Raw genomic sequence first — 19,409 nt, 5'->3', positions numbered from 1 at the left:
GAGGAGTAAACATGATTAACTTTGAAAACAATTTTTCTATAAATTATTCTCAAGAAAGTAATGTAACTATAACATGTCACCTACTATGGGCAAGCAGTTTCAGGTTTCCATCAGAGGCCTAAAACCACTTAAATTTAATCCTAGATTTTCATCTTATTAATCTTGGATCTTCACATCCTCAACTCTAGGATTTGTTTTTTTTTTTTTTTTAGTTTAAAAGTCATTGTGATCCTCAAGCAGTGATACTTTATTTGTCTTGCAGAAATTTCTTATCCCGAGATTCTTTTTTTTTTTTTTTTGAGACGGAGTTTCACTCTTATTGCCCAGGCTGGAGTGCAATGGCCTGATCTCGGCTCACTGCAACCTCCGCCTCCCAGGTTCAGGCTATTCTCCTGCCTCAGCCTCCTGAGTGGCTGGGATTACAGGCACCTGCCACCATGCCCAGATAATTTTTGTATTTTTAGTAGAGAAAGGTTTCGCCATGTTGGCCAGGTTGGTCTTGAACTCCTGACCTCAGGTTATCCACCCACCTCAGCCTCCCAAAGTGTTGGGATTATAGGCATGAGCCACCGCGCCCAGCCCCTACGATTCTTATGAGGACTAAATTGCCTATTTTAAAAATGTCTAGATCAGTATCATGCATATAAGTTCATTATGTGTACATTAAATTAAATAAAAACATGTCTGTAAGCCCCTTTTGAAAGCTATAAGGAACAACAGGAGGTAAATTATTCTTAACTCAGTATGTTATTTACTAATATTGTATCATTAACATCATCATTACATTATTTTGTCAAAAGATTTGAAAAAAAGTGAGTTTGATAAATGTTTTAAAGTTAGAATTCATTACAAACAAGTAAGTGATTCAAATTTTTGAATGACAGTGAATGAGTATTTTTAAAACTTTGTTCTAGGGGCTGTAATTATAATTGTGTTTCAGTTGTAAATGTCTCATTAACTTTATAAATTGATCCCTGTTATTTGTTTGGAAGTGACAGCACAATAATATCAAATTCAGCTAATAGCTCGCTTTGTCAGAGCACTGTATTTTAGATCGTTTCTGATTTCATTTGTCTCAAATTAGATGAACTTTTTTTTTTTTATTTTTTAGTCCTGGTAGCTTGATTCAAAATGTGACATTTTGGCACTCAGTAGTTAATGATACTATTCTAAACTTTAAAATCAAAAAGGAAATATATTTACATCTAAATGACCATACTGTCTTTTGCTCGTCATGTCTGCTATTTAATTTTTATTTTTAGTGACCTCGGAGTAGGAATACCTTACATAGGCTCATGTCTGAAAATGATTTGAAAAGCCAGGGTCGACTTGCCTTTTCTGGATGCTTTTTTCTCCTCCGAGTGAGGTGAGGACACTGAGGTTAAGGTGTGTCATGCATGTGTTTTTGGTTACTTATTTTCAGTCTAAGCCAGTTATATGAGTAGCTCCAATGGTTAACTTTGTAAATCATTCGCGAATCTGGCTGCTTTCTGAAAACATACCTGGGCCTTCAGGCAGCCGTCTACAGGTGATTGCGCCTGGATGTTTGCCTAAAGATGATTTAGAAAATTGGTTGGAAGCTTTGCTCTTCCCCGGCTATCAAAAATTAACCTGCCAGAAATTTGCAAACACAGCAAAGTTATGTTAATGATTCTGACTCATGCACAAGATCTTCTTTTTTAAAAAATATAAAGCTGACTCTTCCAAATTCCAAAGATTCAGCATTTATTATTTGGTAATTTACTTTTATATTGCAGAATGAGTAGGACATTCATTACCAGACCCCTTGACTGTCTCAAACCTCTAGGTGGTTGACTCAGTGTACTTACTGGAAGTAGGTAACCAGTATTCTCTTACTCCATTGACAAACATGGGGTCTCATTTGTTGGGAAAAAAGAGAGAAAAGTCTTTGTACCGAAGACTTACACCAAGAGGAAATGTTGTCTGATTTCCAAACAGGCCAGGGAATATATTGTGTTGCAGGATCCCCTTGGGTATTCATTAAAGCATAGTGACTGTGTCACAGGGGTGAGAGCCTAGAGAGCTGACATGGGCCCATTTTGTAATATGTGCACAACTTCGTTTGTGTGTTCAGTTCCACACACACACACACACACACACACACATATATATATAGGATTAAGTATATTTATAGCCTTTCCAATCAATGCCATTTGTATTACAAATTTATTTCTAGAATTACTTTGTACTTTATAATGAAAGTGAACTTAAAGGCTTTGAAATTTTGCATGTAAGTTAGTAAATTGTTATCTCTGTGAGCCTTGCACCAGATGATCTCCAAATGCTCTTGCAGCTCCAAATCCCTGTGATTCTGTGAACCACGACTATTTTTTTGCAAATTAAGCCTCCACCTATATGATTTTTGGCCTTTGCTTAATTCTGAGTGTAAACATCTTTATCAAAATACTGTACAAGCATCATGTCGCATTATCAATAATCAGTAGTTGAGAAAAAGAAAGCTTGCTAATTTGGGCTCTTTTCATATTAACCACTGCTCAAACTCATTATGCATTATTTCTTTTTCAGTTAGAGGAGTTCATTTACATTCAGCATCTTTGGGTTAAGTCAAGGTGAAAAAGCATTCACTGTACAGTCCCTAATTCACTTCCATCTTCTAGAATTGTGAGTCATTTTTTTAGAAGTTTTAAAATGGGGATTGTAAACTGAGAAGCCTCATGGGTTAGGTAGATGTCATTAATGAGTTAGGGATATAGTGTGTAAATGTTGTCAGAACTTCACATTATTTTTTAAGAAACTGTTAGTCCAGATTTTTGTTATGAAAATTTCTACCTTCTTAGTGCTGTTTGAAATTATTTTAAAGTCTTGAATATTAAAAAGATAAATAAATAAGAATGACATGACTGTGCATGACCAGGTCTCTTCATTCTTTAACTTCTACCTGAAAACCAGGCATACTCTTCAACTTCATGCTGCTAGATATTCTGTTGTGAATCATTTACCCTTATAGATCCCTCCTCTTGGGGATTTCCACTTACTCCCTCACTGCACGGTTGTACAAGTGTGAACATGCCTGGAAACGATAATTATCCATGGATTTTGACAAAAGATCCTCAGTAGTTGTTACCATGCTTATTAAGTTCCTGAACAAATTTTTATCTCCTAAATTAACATCAGGTTGACAGGCATCCAGGATGGATGCTGATTCTCTGGTCATCTGCACACTCAAAACTTATATCAGTCATTTTTCTTTCTTGTGGATCACCTCAGAGCCTTTTACATTTTTTCCAGGTTATTTTTTATCTTTCAGTATCATCCCTGCTGTTGACCCAGTGCACACCACAGCACCAATGGCTTCCTTCATTCTTACGTCTTTTAATATTTTTTCAAGTAGAGTCATTTCATAATATGACACTCTTGTACTTTTTACATCACTGAAAGAATAGGATGGATAATGTACACAAACTAACTCAAATTGTAGCATAAATATCATGAACATACATTAGATTAAAAGATGTTGCTATGGCTGACATTAGAATGACATCTCCTGACTGCTAAATTCATTTGTTGCTGACAGTCAGGGTTGGTTGATATCCAGTTGTTCTTGAACACAGACTTGCTCACTTTAGTGAAATTTTTAAGGCAGAAAGTTCTCAAGAGCTGCTGTCTGAAGCAAATCTTATGACCAGAAGTTATAGTATATTCAGACTGATGCGCTAGAGTTTTCAAAATGATTCATTTGGCCTTCTTATGAAATAGTTTTGAGATTCCTCTTAGTAAACATTGGCTTGATTTTGTTTCTGTAATTTTTTTTTTCTTCTCCGCTGTATGGAGAAGACGGTCATGAGTGAACTTGGCAATTTCCTTGTTAAAACCAGTTGGACATTATCTTCCACATTGCGAAGCTATACATGTCTGATATGTTCTGAAAGAATAGAATTTATAGTTAGATATACTATTTTTGATTATTTACTCAGAAGGAGACGTGATGATTCTTATGTTGTCATGAAGATCTATTAAATGCATTTGTATTTCACATCAATGTTATGAAGTTCCATTATTATTATTTTACAGAGGGGAAGCCAAGATACAGGACTGGAAATTACTTGGCCACATCGCACAGGTAGGAAATTAGTCTTGGAAGTTTAACACAGAAATCTCATTCTTAACCACTATCCTGTCTGCCTCTCATTATTTCATTTGAAATAGCTCACGGTTAGTGTAGGCAGGGCCCAATAAATTGTTTCCTAGCACCATACAAATCAATCCCTAGTAAGTTGTTATGGAAGGCTTTTGTAAGAATAGTGTAAATAAAGCTCCTCTGTCGATATTTTGAAGAATTTACTGTTCTCCTCTTTTGCAAAGTGAATACGCATGTGTCTGCGTCAGCCTGCCGTCTTCTGGCCCCTCCCCAATCTTTTAAGTTTCTTCAAAGATTGCTGCAGTTATTGGATCTACTTTGCACGTCCTTTCAAAAAATATGGTCCGTAGTCAAAGGGTCCAGGGGACTGAAATACTTTTTCAGTGAATAAAAAAGTTTTCATTTCTCAAAACACATTTTTTAAGCATTAACTTCACTTTTCCTTCTGATAAGTTTTTCTTCTGTTGTTTTCAATCCGGTGGCCATTCTCTTGAAAGAAAATTCTGAGACAACATAACAATTTCTTGTTTAGCTGTTTTTTTAACCATTTTTTCCTTATCCTTTACTTTTTACACCATTAATCTCAAAATGTATGCCTCTTCTTTCCTTGTTATGTATTTGAGTATTGATTTAAACTGTAGCAGCATTTATTGGATAATTAGGAATTTTAAAACACATCAGAAGTTATCTTTCTGCAAAGCTGACTAGAATTTATGAAAACTGTGAGTTTTTTCTGAACTGGTAACAATAATACAATAATTATCCACTTTTTTCTCAATATGAGCCAGTAAAAGGACTTGACATTTTCAAGAACATCATTTAAATCCTTCAAGATGAATTTTCAGAGATTAGCATCTGTTGTTTGTTTGTTTATTTTGTGTGAAGAAGTATTGTGAGTGAATGAATACCAAATCAAACACAGAAAGCGCATTTTTACTTTTGCTTTACCAGTGATTCGCTTTATGTTAATTTTTACCTTCTATCAAGTATAATCTGGAAATAAGCTGAGTTTATAAACTCTAAGGATGATTGCAGACATCCAGGTTAAAATCACATTTTAAAAATGTGGTTAAATTTGCAGTGCATTTGACTAACTGTAGTCTCATATCCTACTTTTATTAGTGGAAAAAGAATCTGTGCCTTTGAAAAACTAAATTTAATATTTCCTACAAAAATGCTAACAGTTTTTTTGATTCTCTTTCTTATTTCTTGTACTTGAGGTCTTTTGTGCACATACTTAACACCCACATAAAATCAAATTTTAGCATGAATTGAAACATGAAAATTATAATACAGTATTTCCCAGCTGAACACAAAAGTATGCTGAAAAATCTTAATGTACATTCCACAAAGCCAATGACAAATCTTGCCCATAGTTCTCAGAGGCAGTTTCATTGTGAAATATTTTCCATGATTTTATTTCACCTTCTAATATTTTGAATTCCTCAGGATCAAAATGTGGTATTTCTATTAAATCCATATTCCCAAGTCTATCACTGACACATTTGCCCTCCTATGAATAATATCACTGTAGTCTGTGATAGATCACAATGTCAAGAAACTGGTCTTGTTTCAATTTTTAACTCTGTTGAAAGAAATAAAAAATTCCATTTGCTTCCAAGTTGTGGAGAGAAGAAAGAAGACAATTATTCAAAACAATAGCTTTAACATAATATTTATTTATGGTTTCTAATTAGTTCTGTTGATTATTATTCTTAAAACCACAGTAATCCTTTGGTAGCAAGTATAAGTCGTGTGGGCCAGCGAACCTATTTGTTTTAAGTCCATAGACAAGATGTGTATTTAAGAAGATTAGGGTTCTTTGAACATGGTATTAGACATACTAAATAGGTAGCTCAGGAAGACATTAAATGTATTTTATTAGTGCAGTTTTTAAAGACAAAGATAAATATTAAAATTCAACTGCCCCCAAAACCCAATATGGATGTATTTTGGTGGATATGATAAGTAACAGTCGAAAGTAAAAATCAAATAAGATATGATAATTAATGTTAATATGGTATCAGTGATCATCTGTAGTCAGTTTATACAAACTTATTAAAGATTATTTCACTTCATAACATTTTTCGATTTATTTCACTTAATTGAATTAGAGGTGTGTGTGTGTGTGTGTGTCTGTGCGTGTGCACACGTGCACACCCCATGCTTTAGGAAGGAGGCACAGCAGTTTTGGGGAAAATGTGTGTGTGGTCCCAGCTGCCTGATTTTTCTCCGAGAGTCAGAAGTGGTGTGTGAGTACATACAGGTTAGGAATTCCCCAAGGTCTGTCTTCCTTTAGCTACTACCAGCCCCCATCTTTCCTCAGGACTAATATTTTTAAACCTTAGTTTAAAATATTAAACTTAGGTTTAATTTATTATCACAAGATTATCACAAGAGCTCTTGCTTGCTAGCTCTGAATGGACTTGTGGACCAGGTCCCTTGATAAACTGTGGTTGGAGTTCCAGTAATACAGGCCTCTTTCTTACAACAGCAAAGAATCCCCAAATGAGGAGACACTTTGCCCCACAAGTCACCGTGGTTTTGGTGCTGATGGTTACTTTCCTTCTGTATTAGAATCCTCTCTACCTGCAGCTCTTGTTATATTTAGTACCCACCAGGATCCCCTGGAATTCATAAATGTGTGGTTTATGTTGCATCATTGCAGTGTGGTTCATGAAGCCTTAGGGCCAGGAGTCCTGGATTCAAGTTTTTGTTCTGCTCCTCTGGGACGAGTGGCCTTGGAAATGTTTCCTCCCTGATTCTTTCCTTTGTAGAAAGGCACTGCAAATAACATCTGCCTCCTGATTGTTGTGAGAACTAAATGACATTATGCCTAGGTGCTTAGGTCTGTTTTAGGCACATAAGAAGTGCTCAGTGATATTGAAATCAATGTTTATATAGTCAGTGTATACATTATATACAATGAAATCAGTGAATTCTTACTGACACTTCTAAGGTGTTGTCTAACCAGTGGGAGAGTACACTCAGTGTACTATTCCTTCTTCTTCTGTGTAGCCCCTAGAACCATAACATCAGGGAGTCTATAAACAATAGATAAGTTAGCTACCTCACCAGTAATCACTTCGCTCATATACATCACAAAAATAAACAAAATAACCTACTTCTAGGAAGTATAAGTAGATAATATTGAACATTGCTAATGCAATAAAAATATTCCTTATTTACTTTGCTTCCTTAAATCGCATATCAAGATAAGAAGATACTAATTTGGCCTTTCCTCTATATTTCCAAAATTTTATAGCATTCCCAAATTTGCCTCATTAGCTCTATCACTCCAGGCACACTTCCCCATCAATTGAACCTATCTCAAAATGAATTCATGATACATGCCAATAAAATGATTCACTAGCGTCTTCCCATTGTCGCCATATCTAACAATTAAGAAATAAAAATGGGCCGGGTGCTGTGGCTCACGCCTGTAACCCCAGCACTTTGGGAGGCTGAGGTGGGTGGATCACTAGGTCAGGAGATCGAGACCATCCTGGCTAACACAATGAAACCCTGTCTCTACTAAAAACACAAAAAATTAGCCGGGCGTGGTGGCGGGCACCTGTAGTCCCAGCTACTCGGGAGGCTGAGGAAGGAGAATGGCGTGAACCGGGGAGGTGGAGCTTGCAGTGAGCCGAGATCACGCCACTGCACTCCAGCCTGGGTGACTGAGCGAGACTCCATCTCAAAATAAATAAAAAATAAATAAAAATAGCATGACAATTTAATAGAAGATCGTTACTGCTCAGTATTGGTCAGCCTTCTTCCTAATTCTAAGCAAACTCAACAAAGCAATTGTTCCCACAGCCTAGGGTTTTCACTGTTATCCTCGTAGTGTTTATATTGCATGAAGCCTTCCTGAACAGCACGTCCATATGCTCACCGCTGAAATCACTAGGAAATGTCCTCCTCACCAATGAGGTGTGAGAAAGGAGGAAAGCAGGAGTGTTTACTTTTTACATCTTTTTTTCTGTTACCTTTTTTTCCCTTTGAACATATTTATATTCTCAAATATTCACTTTCATTGGAAATCTTTGACATTCTAATATAACATGAGGCAAATCAGTGCAGACTCAAATAGGTTACCAAGATATAGGCCTGTGACATATTAGATTTTCTCTTTTCAACGATTTCAAAAATCATTACTTTATGATTCAATTTAGGAAGCATTTGAATAAGTACTTGATATCTAACACTATTAGAGGCTTCAGGGATTCCCCCCAAAACATTAAAATGGTTCTTGCAATCAAGGAACTTCAAATTTCGTTGGTGCTTATGAGATGTATAAGATTAAATGTCAAAATATATGATAAACATGCTAGATATTAATACATTGAGAGTCAGAGTTGGGAGAGATCAGAATGATTCAGATATTTGAAGATGGTTTCATTGAATAATAAACCTGTAAATATATGAAACATTGGAAGGGTTTTTGAAACCTAATGATGGTTGTTTTATATTATATGGATGAGAGATAGAACAGATAAAGGCAAAAATGAACTGTATTCATTTTACTATTACCTTTTACTAAAGTATTTAACCAAGTGCTGTTGACATGAAAAACCAAGAATGTACATCTCTGTCTATTCTTTTCTCTGGGCATCGCCAGATTCCCGTGTTAATGAATAATGAAATGAATAGAGACTGTATAGTGTAGTGCAGTTTATGCCAGAAATAGAGTGTAATGGTAAGAACAAAGGCTTTGGTGTTAGACAATGTGGTATTGTATGTTATTTTTGACATTTACTGCCTTTCCAATGTTGGAAAAGTTACTTAATGTCACTGAGTCTCATTTTCTCTTTTAGGGTGGTTGTAAGAATTAAGTAAGATAAGAAATGATAAGTGCTTAGCAGAATGCATGGCATAGAATATGCATCAATACATAGAAATTTGACCGGATTAAGAGACTGGTTTAGGAGCTTTTTAATCTTATGCAATAGAATCTTAGTGGCCTTTAAAATTTTTTTTTTATTTTTTTGAGACAGACTCACTGTGTCACCCAGGCTGGAGTGCAGTGACATGATCTCAGTTCACTGCAACATCTGCCTCCCAGGCTCAAGTGATCCTCCCACCTCAGCCTCCCAAGTAGTTTGGACTATGGGCATGTACCACCATGTCTAACTAATTTTTGTATTTTTTGTAGAGACAAGGTCCCACTATATTGCCCAGGCTGGTCTCGAACTCTTCAGCTAAAGAGATCCTCCCCTCTTGGCATCCCAAAATACTGGGATTACAGGCATGAGCCAACACACTCACCATTCTCATTTCTCATTTGTATTAAGAGAAAAATATCAGTTTACCAAGGTGTAACCTCAATCTCCGGGGCTGAAGCTTGATCCTCCCACTTCAGCCTCTTGAGTAGCTGGGACTACAAGCATCCACTACCACGCCCAGCTATTTTTTTTTTCTTTTCTTCTTCTTTTTTTTTTTTTTTTTTAGTGGAGACAACGTCTTGTTATGTTCCCCAGGCTGGTTTCAAACTCCTAGGCTCAAGAGATCCTCCTGCTTCAGCCACCCAAAATTCTGGGAGTACAGGCATGAACCATTGTACCTGGCCCTCCGGTGTACTTTAAGTCATTTCTAGATGACTTATGCTACCTAATACACGGCCTACACATTTCTTCATTTGCGTGGGTTCGATGTAGCACTTGGCACACATCAAATTCAAGTTTGGTATTTGGGACTTTTTGGAATTTTTTTCTGAATATTTTTGATGCATTGTTGGTTGAATCCATTAATGCTGAACCCACGGATACAGAGAGCAATTGTATTTTGAAATCTGCCAGGGTGTGTATGTGGTGGTGGTGGGATATTTTTCCCATGGAATTTGGCCAACACTATAAATAAGGAATTTTTATTTTTTCAAGAGCTGGTTTATAGGCATAGTGCTGAATAAAAGAGACAAATGATTAAAGAAAGAATTACAATAAAGTATGCTACAAAACATCATATAGTGTTACAATGTCATCTTTTCAAGGACATCTAAACCAGCCAGGGAGGTCAAGGAGAGCATCTCCTTTCAAAAGCAGTAATATCTAAATTGACTTCTGAAAAATGCTAGGATTTGCCATGAAAAGAGTGAGGATAAAAATATTTGAGGCAGAAAGACACAATGTGTGTGAAGTTCCAAAACTAAGACAGGATTGTTCTTTTAGACAACTGAGTTCAGTAGAGTTAGAGCTTAGACTTCAAGGGGAGTTAGAGATGTTTGGGAAAGATGAGATTGAAATATTAAAAGAGAGGCCAAGGAAGGGCTTAGTAAACTATGTTTCAAAGGTTTGTTTTTGAACACAATTCCGTGTTGAAGGTGCTCATCGTGGAATCAAGACTTATCTCTGAGCGTCACCTTTGATATGCTCATATTATAATAATGATTTTTACATTTTAGCAGTGCCATAGCAGTGTCATGGCATGTGGTATGATCATTCAGCCATCTATGACAATGTAATTGTAATACATTCTTTTTATTATGCATCATATGTGTTATTTTGTGGTAAAGGTCCTTGTGAAATTCAGTATGCTGAGTGTCTGATCATAGTAACTCTTTCAAAATTAGAAAATAAAATCTGTTTGGCATGGATTTCACTAAAAGTCACCCCTTTTCTCTGTAAATGCCAATTTTGTGTTATATCAGTTATGGTTTTACCAGAAAAAATTTAAGGTCGCCATTGTGTTATTTCTAGATTTCACTCTTTTTTTAAAAAAATTGGGCGACATTTGCTTTCAGATTCTCCAGACGCTGTATTAGCATTCGTCATTCTTGTATCTTTTACTCACCCGGGCTGCTTCTTACCTGGGCCAGTAACCAGAACTTCTCTGGTCTCTTATTATCATTTTCTCTCTTTTGGGCCCTCCTTTTCTCCGAATCGTATTTATTCTATCATAGACATTGTTAAGAGCATTTATCTTAACAGAAAAAAGAAAAAGAAAACAGGAGCTGAGGACTTATGCTCTCTCTCTCTCTAATTTTGTTCTACTTTATACAATTCTACCAACTTACCATGGAATCACAGACTCCTTATCCTTTTTATTAAATAATTTGAATTACGTGGAACCAATTCATTATTTTTGTTATTTGATGCACTACAGCCACTCTTTAAGAACTGCTGTAACTCAACCAGAGAAGGATATATCTTTAAAAATGTTTCTGGACCAGCCACCAGTTTCTTGTCTCTCAAGTGGTAGTACTGGGGAAGATTTGCAAAATAACACCCAGAAAATTAGGATCTGTGCATATTTATAAGAGGTTAGATTCTAAGACAAACATGAAAATTTCATATTTGTGATTTCTGAAAATTGTTGAATGCAATCTTGTTATATTTATTAAGTAGATAATAAATAGCTAAATTAAAAAGTTATGCAAATGTAAAATAATTGCAGAAACAATTCATACTCAAATTTATGTTTTGCTGTATTATTTCCTGAATATGTATCATTTTATTAACATTATCAAGTGCAAATAATTAAACTGAAATTTAGGATATGTAAAATATTTTAATAGAAATTGAGTTTTGTGCTTAAAAACAAAAAAACCTAATTTTCCCAGAAAAATAATATTTAAATTCACTTTGGCATTCAAAAAATATTGGGCTATTCCTAATGGGGAGAAACCTGGTAACTGGGGTTTAACCCTTTCAGTATTAGCTGTAATTGAATGTAAATTGTAAAGCAGTTGTCTTGGCATAGAGTGCATTTGAAAAAAGAAAAAAAGACCCTGAAAAAGTCTCATCTCTTTGACTTTTTAATGTATAATTCTAGCGTTTCATTTTACAAAAGGTATAAACACTTCTAAATCTCACTCATTTCAATAGAATGTCTCTGTTTTCTGTGAGGTACCAGAAAAAGCCTTAAATGATACGTGATGTGCTGCTAGTCATTTAATGAGGCATTCAATGCAATGCAGTATGATTATGACTCTGTTGCTCAGTCATTTCAAGTTCTGGCCATCAAAATTGTGGGCACTTGCTTCTCAAATGAATCAAAAAGAGTTTCCAGGACCAGGGAGATATAAGTATTGAAATAGTAAGCAACACCCTTACCATAAAGTAGAAGTGATTGATTGGTCAACAGAAAACGTAATGTCCAGAGCTTCATGGTTGTAGATAAAATAGGCTATGTTTATTTATCCATTTAGGGTAGTTTTTTTTTTCATTTTGTTCCAGGTTAATTTTGATTTCCTTTGAAATAACTGGAAATTATTTTGAGATAGGCTTGGTGGTATCCTTGATTATCTTTGTGGTGTCTGCATGAAAGAGGAAACAAGTAGATTTTCAGGAAGTTTTCTTAATAGTTCAATGCAATCAGACTAGCCAATATTGAGAATTACTGTGCCATAAATAATTGTGGTTGGTTTCTAACTTTGATTTTATTCAGCCTAATAACAAGTATCGCTCTATAGATAATTGTTGACGGTTGCAGACTCTGATTTCGTTCAATTAAGCTGGTAACCTTTTTAAGAAACTTCTTGGGAGAAAGCCAAGAATTCCAGTGAACTGATTTCTAGGAGAACTAAATTGAAATTGTCTTAGCTTCAAAAATGTTTCATGTAGGTCCAGCTGTGTTAATTAACCTTTTCCTTAAACTACCCTCTCCACAATTAGAACCCCAAATGGGCAAACATAGCAAAGGACCATTTTATCTAGATTTAGGTTTTTCTCAAAGTGATTATAAACTTGGAAAGGCATTATAAAATAGGTTTTTGACATATAGTAAGTGTATGAGGGTTGCTCCTTCTTTCTAAATCACAGAAAATTCAGATTCTCTCTCCCTCCCTTTCTTCCTTTTTAAAAATCACCCATGTATCTATTCAAGAAAAGTAAAACCAGTGTATATTACACAAAGGTTTGCTTTCTTTATGTCAAATTGTTAATTTATAATGGTAAATACTGTGCTTAGAAGACAGTAGGAAACTCTATCAAACGTGCCCTTTACTAATAAAGTAGAGAATTGTCATTTAGAGTAGAATACTTGACCTATGGCAAATACTGCTAGTACTGGAATTCCATTGTTTATCTCTTGTGCTCTACAGAGTGGGAGGGAAAAAGAGATACATTGTATTGAAAGTATACATTATGCTTGGGAAAAAATGTTTCTTTAAATAAACAAAACCTTTTCAGTAAGTACCAATACGAGCTAAGAAGGCCAAGGTCATAGGTCTCCGTAACCATGTATGTCAGTAAAAGGCATCTTGTGTGTTTCGTGGTTACAGTTGGTCTATAAAGTTGTATTGTTGATCACCGAAGTAAGATGCAAGACAGCATTTCCTACTTGGAAAAGGTAGAGAAGAAAAAAAGAAAAGTGAGAAGACAAAATTACGAACTCTTCAAAACATGCTTATTTGATGATCAGTAGTAGGTGTTATCTTTGTATACAGAATCTTTGGGCTGATTTTTGTTAATTGTATCAACTTGAGTAATAGTTCTTATTTCTGGGAAATTAGAATCTACCAAAGAACAACTTGGGAAAAAAACTGTTAATTAATACTGGGTTTCAGTAAGTGAACCTTTGTCATTTGCTAATGATCTTTATTCATCACATTCACAATTCACAAGATTATTTCTAAGGTGGTTTTGATTTACTGACTTTTCCCATGCACCATGAGAGCTGCCATATGCCTGATGATTCTGGGCTGTCTCTTCTAGCTTTTTTTTTTTTTTTTTTTTTTGTTATACTTTAGGTTTTAGGGTACATGTGCACAATGTGCAGGTTTGTTACATATGTATGCATGTGCCATGTTGATTTCCTGCACCCATTAACTCGTCATTTAGCATTAGGCATATCTCCTAATGCTGTCCCTCCCCCGTCCCCTCACCCCACAACAGTCCCTGGAATGTGATGTTCCCCTTCCTGTGTCCATGAGTTCTCATTGTTCAATTCCCACCTATGAGTGAGAACATGCGGTGTTTGGTTTTTTGTCCTTGTGACAGTTTACTGAGAATGATATTTTCCAGTTTCATCCATGTCCCTACAAAGGACACGAACTCATCATTTTTTATGGCTGCATAGTATTCCATGGTGTATATGTGCCACCTTTTCTTAATCCAGTCTATCGTTGTTGGACATTTGGGTTGGTTCCAACTCTTTGCTATTGTGAATAGTGCCGCAATAAACATACGTGTGCATGTGTCTTTATAGCAGCATGATTTATAGTCCTTTGGGTATATACCCAGTAATGGGATGGCTGGGTCAAATGGTATTTCTAGTTCTAGATCCCTGAGGAATCGCCACACTGACTTCCACAATGGTTGAACTAGTTTACAGTCCCACCAACAGTGTAAAAGTGTTCCTATTTCTCCACATCCTCTCCAGCACCTGTTGTTTCCTGTTTTTTTAATGATGGCCATTCTAACTGGTGTGAGATGGTATCTCACTGTGGTTTTGATTTGCATTTCTCTGATGGCCAGTGATGATGAGCATTTCTTCATGTGTTTTTTGGCTGCATAAATGTCTTCTTTTGAGAAGTGTCTGTTCATGTCCTTTGCCCACCTTTTGATGGGGTTGTTTGTTTTTTTCTTGTAAATTTGTTTGAGTTCATTGTAGATTCTGGATATTAGCCCTTTGTCAGATGAGTAGGTTGCAAAAATTTTCTCCCATTCTGTAGGTTGCCTGTTCACTCTGATGGTAGTTTCTTTTGCTGTGCAGAAGCTCTTTAGTTTAATTAGATCCCATTTGTCAATTTTGGCTTTTGTTGCCATTGCTTTTGGTGTTTTAGATATGAAGTCCTTGCCCACGCCTATGTCCTGAATGGTATTGCCTAGGTTTTCTTGTAGGATTTTAATGGTTTTAGGTCTAACATTTAAGTCTTTAATCCATCTTGAATTAATTTTTGTATAAGGTGTAAGGAAGGGATCCAGTTTCAGCTTTCTACATATGGCTAGCCAGTTTTCCCAGCACCATTTATTAAATAGGGAATCCTTTCCCCATTTCTTGTTTTTGTCAGGTTTGTCAAAGATCAGATAGTTGTAGATATGCGGCATCATTTCTGAGGGCTCTGTTCTGTTCCATTGATCTATATCTCTGTTGTGGTACCAGTACCATGTCTCCTAGCTTTTTTATCCACCCCTTGATAGCAACAGTTACTCCCTATATCCCTGGGACAACTAAGCGGAGGAGAGTAGTTAACTAAAGTGGCTTCGAACAGTGGCAGAAAAATGTGCTGGGAATACCTTATATTCTACGCAGCCTCCAATTTCTGTGGGCTAAAAGTGCCATGTAATATGATAAAGAATATAACATCATGAGTTTTCTTTCAGGAGAAAAAAAGTGAGATAATTGGCTGAAATGGACAAGTTTTGAAATTTACTAGCCTTGAGCAATGATGAATAACTAAAAGTGCTGAATCAAACTGGCCTTTGAATTAAAGCAATATAACATACTGTAGAGGTTCGTCATTTCCCGCAAATAGGAGGTCCTGGCACACACAGTAAGAGATTGTGAAAAATTAGCTTCAATCTATGATTTTTGACCTTCAGTGCAATTCTAACTTCAAATATAATCTTCAAAATTTACATTTTGGAATTTATCTTTTCCTTGTCCCTTGCAAAACCACATACATCAATATACATTGATATTTGGGGAAAATGATCTACAGTGGTGTAAATTTAACATGCAATTCTGGGATACTAACTTTTGAATTTCACATATTTAAGTCTTTTTATATTTCTAGAATTTTCATACAGGATGTGATAACTTGATATCAAACTCAACAGTAATTTGCACCATTTCAGGTAATCTACTGATTAAATTTTTTTATACTTTATAGTTACTCTAACAATGATTCCATTTTCAGAGTGGTTCTCTGGGCTTTCTGCTTCATGCCTTCTCTAGCCACCCTGAACAATTATATCCTAAGGGTCTGTATTCTAAAGGTTTTCTGACACTGGCCTTGGTTCTCCATTTCATGATCTTTCTGGCTTTGGGACTACTTTAGACAGAGATGTTTTCTAGGCTTTTTCTATGCCTTCCTTCTCTTACATCTTTAAATGCATTTGTAGATACTTTAAAAAGATTAAATTGTGCTCACACATATTCATAAAGTAGAACAAACAGCTGACTTATATTTGGGAGGACTTTTATATAGTGGGAGTTCTAGACTCTAAGAACATGCCATTCAATTTTAACATCACTTCTGTTGAAAAAAGAGATGTATCATATATTGCTTTTATTTACTACATCCTTACTGGATGTTTGTGGACAGAATTTGTAGATAGGAAATGTTCTGCAGTGGATCCCATATTGAAATTTGTGGATCCCATTTGAGATTTACAGACTAATATAAAAACATAGGGATACAAATTTTATGACATAATTCGGAGTGTCATAATTGTCATTTCGAATTTAATGCTTATTCTTATAGAATAAAAATTGTTTTATATATAAGGTAAATCTAAGCCTTCCAAATACATTTTACGCTTAATACAAACATCTTTTTGTTCCAAATTATAGTAGTCCAGTAATTGAAGTTAGCCAGGACTAATGTCAGTGCCATCATTCTTTAATAGTAAAATCATAGGAACGTTACCGCAGTGAGGGAGTGGAGAGTTCAAAATCATGATTTCATTAATGCAAATGTGTTGGACTATCACTAATCAATTTATTTTTGTTTAGTTTTTGATATTATTTTCCCAAATATTTTAAATTTTGGTCTAAGTATTAGCCTTTGTCAAAGTATTATAATGCTGAGCCTAATAGTAGGTTTGATGTATTGAATGTCATATTTAAAACATATTTAAAAGATTTAAGCAGATTCAAAATAAATAAGTAGCATAATGAAAAGAGTTATAGTGCTAGCTGGAAAATTAAACTTTCGATTCCGTTGGACTATATTCATAATAACCTTTTCTAAAAACAAAACAAATGTCTAATGTAATGAATTGCCAGAATGTGATATTTATGAAGCATCAATCACCGTTTTCTTATTTTCAAGGAAGGTCATAGCTGCAACTTAGCAGGAATAAAAATCTCTGCTCCCTCCCCTAAGAAAGATTCATGTGTGTTAAATAAGAGTCACACAGAGAGAATACCTGTAACCCTAATGTACCATCATTGAGCTCAGAGACTGGCTAACTTGCAAGCACCTTCCTGTTTTCCACTACCATGCCATATCATCCCTAGAGAGTTGAAGAAGCACAGATTGATTCATTTGCACCTACAGTGTCAGTTTTCTCATCTTTCTTTTGATTTTAGCTTTCCTAAAAGCCACTCTCAACATTACAGCACAGAATAGAATGAACATTTACTATGAATTGATATTGTAAGTATAATTAATAGGGATGGCTGCCCCTTTTCCCGATATCATGGTTCAGTAACAAATAAACAAAGATGCCTTATTTTCTCTTTTCCTGCCTCTCTCTCATGTGCTGGCATACAAAAACTGTGAGCCTCTCAATAAAAAGGCAGGCTGTACATGAACTTAATCTCTGTATCTATTTCAGAGAAGATATCTGTCTCAAATTGGAGTTAGGGTATGGAGTGTTTTAGTTGACTTCACTTTTTTTTATTTTGAAGTTTTGATTAGAGTACTATAATTATAAAATAGGTAGCATAACTGTATCTACAGAGTGAAGTTGAAAATACTTTAAAAAATAAAACATCCTAATCAAGTAAGTTTTATGGAAGTATAGGAGCAGGGTTTTAGCACAAAATCTTGGGAAGGAAAAATAGATATCTGACCTTAAAATTTATATATAATCATCACATTGGCCAACGTGCCATTTTTAAATGACTCCATGTAAATGTATGACTGGTTTTCTCAAACGTGGATTCAAGTTCATAACATTTATTTTCCTTTTAATATGCATCTAAATTACTAACTGACCAAAACAAAGTATTGGTAACTTGGGGGGAAATTTCTGTCTCAGTAAGCTAACTAATTGCTTCAATTATTTCAAAATTTTTTTCCTATTTTTAATGGAAAAAGCCCAATTTTTCATGCAAAAGTCACAGGCCTAAAAGTGCAATTTGAAATAACTGCAGCAGCTTTTTTTCCTCTGATTTTATTTCTTCTTTCTATGTAGATGCAAAATGCAAAATTTATCTCAAGAGGAATAGTTATCTTTTATTTGCTGATTAAGCTAACCAAATATACATCTTATTATTTTCTGATTTGCTTTAGCCCAGGGTCTAAGAAAGTTGTATAAGAATTTCTTGGGCCTCAGCCATTTATTTGAGGTAAATACTGCGGTTTGAGAAAAATTTTCATGTAACTTAATTTCCTGAGGAAATGATCTATGAAATATTTAACATCTAGTTGCTAGCATACTTTTTAGTGCTAATAACCGACTCCAAAGGGAAAGAAATGGCATTCGTTTTCATTTTATTCCAGTGGTGTGTGGCATGTTAAAATATGACACATATTTGGAAAATACATTATATAAAATTAAATGTTAAACCTGTAATGCATCATTTTATTAATTGAGCAAGATAATTTCTTGAGAAACATTGCTACTAGATTATGGAAAATATATGATCAAGTTGTTAAGATGGCAAAAACCTACATTAATTTTTTAAAACTAGGGACATTTATGTATTTGGAGAGCACTGTTGTGAAAATGAGTAATTTCGTCAACTCATTCATCATTTGCCCTTTATACTTAGAGCTTTAAGAAGAGAATGGTAAGTGATAGTATATCCACTTTTTCTTTGGCATTCAGACAGTAACTTGTTCAATTAAAAATTCTTGTTAGGTCAGACATAATGGATTCTTGTTGTTACTTTAGTATTTATTCAATGAAAGAGATCAATATTTTTGGCCCCAAGGGAGCTGCACTGATAAGAGACTCTGCAGTAAGTCTCTCTGTTCATTATAAACTTTTGGCTGGCAGGTGCAGTGTCTGCTGTATGACCAATTTTAATTAGAACATCAAGGTAGAATGAGAATTCAGACATTCTTTTTCTCTCTTTTTAATAGCATATATGCTTTTAAATAGCTTTTTACCTTCTTCTTCCTTTTCTCTGGTGTGTGCCCTTTTTAGAAGGTATTTCTTAAAGGGAATTGGAGAATAATAGGTCTGATTTTGAGAAATTTAACTCTTATCCACTTGATCGCATGTGTTTCAAGTTTGAGTAGATTAAATCTGATCATGGTTATGTGTAGCCTCGTTGTACGAGACAGGTAGAGAAATAATAATCTTTCATTATCATGCCCACCTTTGCCAAGTTTTAAATATATCTGTGTTTAGATTTAATGGAACTGATTTGTGATTTTTTTGGAAACGTGACATTAAATAAAGCCATAAAAAACTCTATTTTGCTTTGCAACTTCAAATGCTTTCTAAAT

The 19,409-nt window shown here is 35.0% G+C and overlaps 1 protein-coding gene across 21 annotated transcripts in view; it reads left to right on the top strand.

The window, feature by feature from the left end:
* ADGRL3 (adhesion G protein-coupled receptor L3) overlaps window positions 1-19,409 on the top strand; it is an 871,587-nt gene that overhangs the window by 50,355 nt on the left and 801,823 nt on the right. For 4 of the 21 annotated variants that reach the window (XM_030818866.1, XM_030818868.1, XM_030818862.1 and 1 more), the window contains exons 1-2: window positions 832-1,366; window positions 4,054-4,102. The exons of 8 other annotated variants lie outside the window; for them this stretch is intronic. The gene's annotated coding sequence lies outside the window, so the exon portion shown is untranslated. Of the gene's footprint in view, window positions 1-826; window positions 1,367-4,053; window positions 4,103-19,409 lie in introns of those variants that run through there. 9 more of the 21 variants (XM_030818881.1, XM_030818880.1, XM_030818879.1 and 6 more) reach the window with 4 other exon arrangements.

The sequence above is a fragment of the Nomascus leucogenys genome, chromosome 9, assembly GCF_006542625.1.
Source record: "Nomascus leucogenys isolate Asia chromosome 9, Asia_NLE_v1, whole genome shotgun sequence".
NCBI lineage: Eukaryota > Metazoa > Chordata > Mammalia > Primates > Hylobatidae > Nomascus > Nomascus leucogenys.
The sequence above is the reverse complement of the archived record's forward strand: the minus strand, read 5'-3'. Positions and strand labels throughout refer to the sequence as shown.